The 6,666-nt window shown below is 40.1% G+C and overlaps 1 long non-coding RNA gene across 1 annotated transcript; it reads left to right on the top strand.

The window, feature by feature from the left end:
* The first annotated feature begins 227 nt into the window (after nucleotides 1-227).
* LOC307209633 lies at nucleotides 228-6,102 on the top strand. The gene is made up of 3 exons (XR_013835668.1): nucleotides 228-538; nucleotides 626-690; nucleotides 4,400-6,102. It is a non-coding gene; the product is annotated as an uncharacterized lncRNA (long non-coding RNA).
* Nucleotides 6,103-6,666: the final 564 nt, after the last annotated feature.

Here is a 6,666-nt window from a genome sequence, read left to right as displayed (position 1 = left end):
ATTCCATAATGCCGCGAGTTGTCTCTGTATCCCCTTAACAGACTTGGCAGAATGAGGACAATACCACAAGGGCCTCCAGGTCACTATCTGTGTGAATCATAAAGGATTATGCCAAAACCTTGTCTAAAAAATAAGTCTTGGAAAAAATTACTCAAGAGTTCCAGATGTTAAAATATCTGGGTGTGTTTGCTTTGTGTGTCAGTTCTCTGAGGTTTTTTAAGGTGAAATGCATTTAAATAATGGGAAGAAAGGAAGCTGGCCTCATTTAACGAATTCTCCTGTTTGTTGATAGTTTATTTGAGTGAATACAGCCTTAGCATATTTCTGGAGTATGATGTTGTAACTTGTAACTAAGAGCAGCAGCGTCTTCAAATATACTCGTTGGCTTTCAGAGAAAGTGAGAAGCGCAGTGACATAATACCACAGACTGAAATACAAACGAAGCCCACATGTGCAAATGTACAGTGGCTGTGAATACATCTCCCAAGGGTGAAGCAGGACTTTTCCTCCTGGCAATTGTAAGAAACACATCCGAGAGGTGAGGGAAGGGGAAGAAGGAGAGATGAGATCGTCCTTGTTCCTGCTTGCTTAGAGATGGGTGGATCTGTTTCTATCTTCATTTTAGTTGTCCACATTTCCACAGAAGTTTGCTGATTTTTGAAGAAGTCCTTGTGAAAATTCACCAGCACTGTAGGTGTAAATTTGTTCTAATGTGTATGCATTTTCACTAATATATGCATTTGTTTGGTTTTTGTTTGGTTTTTCGGTTTTTTGCACACATTACGTGGCTAGAGAATTACAAAATTCAGATAAGTGTGGATTTTGAAAGATAGCTTTGTTTTGGTTCTTGTGATGTTTTGGAAAGTTCAAAATACTTTACCTTTACATGGGAAATAAATACACCCCCCACCCTATTTCTACTCTTGTTGAGGTATATAAACTATCACCGCTGGTATTCCCAGATGGGTTAATTGTTTTGAGGGGGAAGCGGGCAGAGGTAGGTGCTTTGTTAAGATCATATGGGCTTAGAAAACAATTATTTGCAGTTTTGGGGGGGAACAACTCAGATCCCTTCCAAGTCAAAAGGCGACAAGCTCACCCATCCAGAATTCAAAGCTGCCATTCTTGACGAGGCATGTGCAACTAACTGAGAGAACAAAATAATCTTAAATTTAACAGTGGTAATCCAAGTGGGCCATTCCAAGAAATGAGAATGAAAATAGACTGATGTGATGTGCATGGCCATGCTATGATCAATCTTTCCTACTTTTTTAATTGCTTTTAGTAAAAATATATATATTTTTATTTGTTAACAAAAAAGTTGCAAACAAAAAAAAAGAAAGAAATCAAAAAATCAAAAATGTAAGCCATAAAGTGTTACAGGACAAAAGTACAAAGATGTGGCATTCCACTTTCCTTCTGTTGTTTGGTTTTAGAAAAAAGTAAAAAGTGTTTTAATACAGAAATGCACATAATATTGTATATTTTCAAGTACATCTATAGAGAGAACACTGAAATTTGCAGAACATTGTAGAACACATTTAAGTGTGAATAACCAGTATGAATGGTGTCCCACCAAGTTGACTTGCAATGTAAACAAAGGGATAAGTCAGAAATCAACTGATGTTACTTTTTAGGATTTTGAAATAATCATATTGATATACTATGAATGCTTCTTAATAATGAAAACTCCAGGTGAAAAGTAATGTGTGTTACTAAAACTGACAAAATGTGGCACTTTTTTAGCTCCAGTTCAAACCCAGATTATTGATTCAAAAATTTTAAAATGCCGTATGGTGGCACTCATCTGTCTTGAGAGACAATGGAAGAATTTGCCACTGGGGGTGAAGTCAAACCATTGGAGAGTTACAGTGTCTGCTGCAGCTGTAGAGACCAATATGGGAGAGACGTGTTTTATTACAGGTGGGGCAGGTGAAGGGATCTGGTTTTGCTGCTACAGGTGCACCATCAGGACATTTTTCAAGCTGGAATTCACTGGAACTCAGTTCTGGCACCTCTCAGGCAGGTGCTATTTCTATTGCAGACATCTTATTGATAAGTAGGAAATGTATATTCCGTGATGCAATAGGCAAATCCATACGACTTCCAGCTTTTCTGTTTATGACCTTGTTGCGTTCTTTTTGCATCCCTGCTCCAGAGGGACATAGTGCTATCACAGCACTACACGAATTCAGTGCCTTCCCTGTACTCACACATTTGTCAGAAGGCCCAGTGGAGCCTCTGAACCGGGACTGCATTATTTACCCACCCACAAGAGCAAATCCTCTCCAACTGGAACCCCAGAATTTGGTAGATATTCTGTTTGGGGAGATGTCTGTGAGGAGATTTCACCCCTCCCATATCCAAGAATCTCCTGACGAGTCTGCTGATTCTCCAGAGAGGAGGAGCAGTGTTCTGCTTTCTACTTATTCAGCTCCAGCAAGCAAGTCAGTCAGTCAGTCAGTGTGTCGGGGAGAGAAAGAGAGACTGAGTGTTAGAGATCGTGTGTAGAGATAAGGTTGCTGCTAAGAGCAGCTGCAGACACTCAGTGCAGCATTCATTTATGCTTAGACCTATTTAGCTCTGTATATAGTTTTGTATTATAGTTGTAGTTATAGAATAAAAGAAGATATTCTACAGAGCTGCTCTCCGAGTCGTGTATACACTGCTAGACTCTGCTATACTCTGCTGTGCGGCGACTGTAATGTGGAAGCGAATCCGGTGCTCACAACTCTAAGCTGTGAGTCCACAGCACTTTGACCTGTTCCTGTGTAAAAGGTGGTCTCTGGAAGTGCTACCCAGCTCGCCTAGCCCAGTCGGGGTTGAAGTGCATGAGTCCAGTTGGTGACACTGGCTCAAGGCGATGCTGACAGTCTGAAGGCATTCCCAGTCACACAGACCCCTTCAATTAATATGCTATGCCTTCTGCTTCAAGGAAGTATCATGCCCTGTTCACCTTGCTTGATTTTGCCCAAAAAGGAAATTTACCTAAGTATAGTCTAGATTGGAGGTGCCAAAGAACAGGAAAAACAATGTACATGAATTATGAGCAAGATAAACGAGACCTACTGCTTTGAGAATGAATCAATATTGTAATTAAAACATCAAAGGCAGTTCAAATAAATCTGAGCTCTGTTTAGAAAGCAGATGCCAGGAACATCTTTTCTATTTTCGTGGTGTTCTCAGTTTGCTTTGTACACACCCATCACAGAGTGTCAATGCCCTGAAATTACCCAGCGTAAAGAGGGTATAGTGCATTTTGCTGCTGCTGCTACCGCTGCCACCGCCACCGCCACCCAAAGCCAGCTATGTTTCAAGTGTCTCATAAAACACAGAAGAAAAGAAACATGATAAATTAGGCATCCATCCCAAGTGGATGTTTTTCTATCCAAATTCAACCCCTAAAGGAATGTTACGCATAGATAAACAAAGGAAGAGAAAGGGTGGGGATATGTTAGAATGTAACATAACGCAAATTGCAAGTTATAAATGAAATCAAGTCACAACAACTTTGCCATTAACAATTTCCATATTTGGTGTGCTCTACAGTATCCAAATTTACCTTGTGGGTGAATCTACGGCTGTTGCAGCAGAATTTATCCAAGGTCTACCATTCACTTATTGTATCAAAAGTTGATTGCAAACTCAAGATGAGGTTGATGTGAATAGCCAACACAAGGGTGGGATGAATGACCAGCAAAAAAAATATATTGCTGGATCATTAGGAAGCTCAAGAATGTCTTTTCTAATAAAAAGGGAAGTATGCTTTGTCATAAATAGCTGCAAAGTGCTCTGTGTCCAAATCACAACCCAGGAAGAAAACAGGAGCAAATTGTTTCATAGTCCTTCCCAAGGCAACCCACCAAGTGGCAGATGCCAGGAGGCGAGGACTGGCAGAAAGTTGTTGGACAGAGCTCTGTGTGCTCTGAGACCAGCCTTAGCATCAGCTCATGTACTTTCCTTGGGTGCAATGTAGGATGCTGAAGTAAGAGTTACCTCACAGTCCTGTTGGGTCTTGTCTTGTGCACATAATGCAAGCAGGCTCCATATTTCCAGGCAGCAAAAATATCATTGGCCAGCCCTGCAGGTGTCTATATGTTACTTTCCCACAAAAGTTGACAGTTACCTGCCAAAGAGTTTGGCCCTAATTCACACAATCCACAACACAATTGAGCTCAAGCCATGTGTTTTTTTAATCACTGTATTCCCTCAAATCAACAGAACAAAGAAATAGAATTATCAGACGCCATAATTACAACAACAATGTTATACTCCATATATAGTATGTAGTAGAATTAACAACAAGAAAAAGTGCTGCTTAGAATATTTGAAAAGAAAAACAAACCTTTGCTGAGGCTGAACATATCTGATTAGGTGTTTTGTTTTTTTCATATTTCAGAGCCAGCCACTGCTCTTATATCGCTAGATGGATCCAGCAAATGAGTCCACGTTTCCTGGAGATGAATCAATGTAACTGCACACATTTGTAAATGAGGTCATGGCAGTCACCCAGAGACAGCAACATGCTTGGAATCTGAAATGAAGGATTCTAATACTCAGGAAGTAGAAGAGGCAGCCCCCAAAGGTGTCTGCAGACAAGCTCTCTTCACGATGCTAGCTTGTGCCTGACTTGATCAAATTATTTTTCGGGGTGGGGGGAGTTGTGAATGATTTGCTGTAAACTAGCAGGTTCCTAGAGGTCATGAACACAACAAGGAGTGAGGGTGGAGGATACACTGCTGCCATCAACCACAAGCAGCTGTTGCAGCAATGCCGGCTAAGCCAAAGTGACTTGTAATGAAGCATTCGGGGAATGTCTGCAATGTCTTAGCTTGGCCCATGCAAATGGTGGTTGTCCATTAATGTTGCATAGAATTGCCAGTAATTAGAACATCCCTGGTAGGCCACCAACATCATTAATGCCTGTTATGATTGTTTTATAAGTCTGAGGAGACAAATGCATTCCTGCATGACTCTAATGCTGCTGGAAGTGCTGAGCTCATAGCTTGGGCTACAACAGCTATGAAGAAGATTGTCTATCTGAGGAAGATGTCTCTCTAGAGCCACATCTTCCCTTCTTGCCCTTTCACGGTTGCATTATCCCCCCGAACCCAGCATCTTTTGAAATCAGCTCGCTAATATCTTATCTTTAATGGCCTTCTAAAAACAGACCAAAGGGGACTTTGCAAAGTCAAGACAGCAGTCATCACTTCACGTTTAACTGGCCAGCTCACTTGGCCCTCCTTAAAGGACGCAGAGTGCACAGCTCACAAGTCTGTGCGCCTTCTCAGAAACCTATCGCGCAACATGTAAAAATAAGAAGGTGTCTGCAAAATGAGAAGTGCTTCTTTGCTCAGACGTTACTGAATGTCTCCCTGGCATCTATTTTCAGCTTGGGGAAGCAAGTTAACAACATCCAATATTTGTGCTTAGGTCACAAAGGCAGGGTCAGCCTGGTCATTGAGAAGAACAAGGCAGCCATCTCCAGACGCAGATTCAGATGCCATGAAAGTGCAGCCAAGAGGAAGTTCCTTAATGTAGCATTAAAAGGTTCAATAAGCTGGAGTTAATTCTCACTGATTTCAAAGGGCAAGTGCTAATAGAAGTCCTTGACTTTGACAAGATTGTGCTTGGGTGTTTTGGCAAAAGGGGAAATTAATCAGGAATGTGTGAACCTGTCAATTTCAGATTCCCTCATTTTCCCATTGTTAGGTTCAGATCATCACATTTCCATTCCACATCAGCATGTTTTATTTACCGGTACTTATTTTAAAGTCCTCATGAAAATTCTTCAGCATTTTAATGAATATTTCTCTAAATCAGTGGTTCCCAAACTCCCCCCCTCCCCGATCCCTTGAAAATTGCTGACAGTCTTGGCAGACCACTTGATGATATATATTTTTTTGCCCATTGTGGGAATTGTAAGCTGCTATATGGTTTTTAATTGTATTTTAATTGTTTCCTTTATTTCTTTTATTGTATTGTATTGCATTACAATTTGCATTCCATAAAATTCAAGTTATAATGCAATAAAATACAATAAAACAAAAGAAGCAATAAAAATACAATTTAAAATTTGGAAAAAATCAGGTTCTTTGACAGCATAGAGACACCCGATACTCAATTGTGAAAAGGAGTTTTTAAAAGAAAAATGAATGTCATGTGCCAAACCCATGACATTTTTGTCATTTTGCTTTTATATGGCATAATAAATACAAAATTTACTGTTGCAAACCCCCCAAACATTGTTGTAACACTTTGGATGATTTATAAAAATTGCCTGCTAATAAAACAGATTCAAGGGTGGCTATTTTCTTCTTCCAAGAATGAAGAAGAGAGCATAACTCTTTCTTATGTCCTTGCCTCTCCTTGGACAATAGTGTAAAAATAAAAAATAAAAATGCCCTAAACTCCAAAAACAGGATAGTGTGTCTTTTTGTACTCTGTGAAGTATCATGGACATTGATGGTGCTATGTAAATAATAAGGACACTTTGTGTAAGTAGCAATTTGCCTCCTGCCAAAGACAAACAAGCCAGGCATAGAATCAATGGGATGCTTGGACCAACCAGTAGTTTAAGGACATTATGTGAGCTTTCAGGCTCCATAGACTGCTTCTTCAGACAAAAAACCCAATGTTCATAGTACAAAAGGTGGAGTGAAAGCA

The sequence above is a fragment of the Podarcis cretensis genome (assembly GCF_951804945.1).
Source record: "Podarcis cretensis genome assembly, chromosome: 2".
NCBI lineage: Eukaryota > Metazoa > Chordata > Lepidosauria > Squamata > Lacertidae > Podarcis > Podarcis cretensis.
Note: the sequence above shows the minus strand (reverse complement) of the source record. Positions and strands in the feature narration are given on the sequence as shown.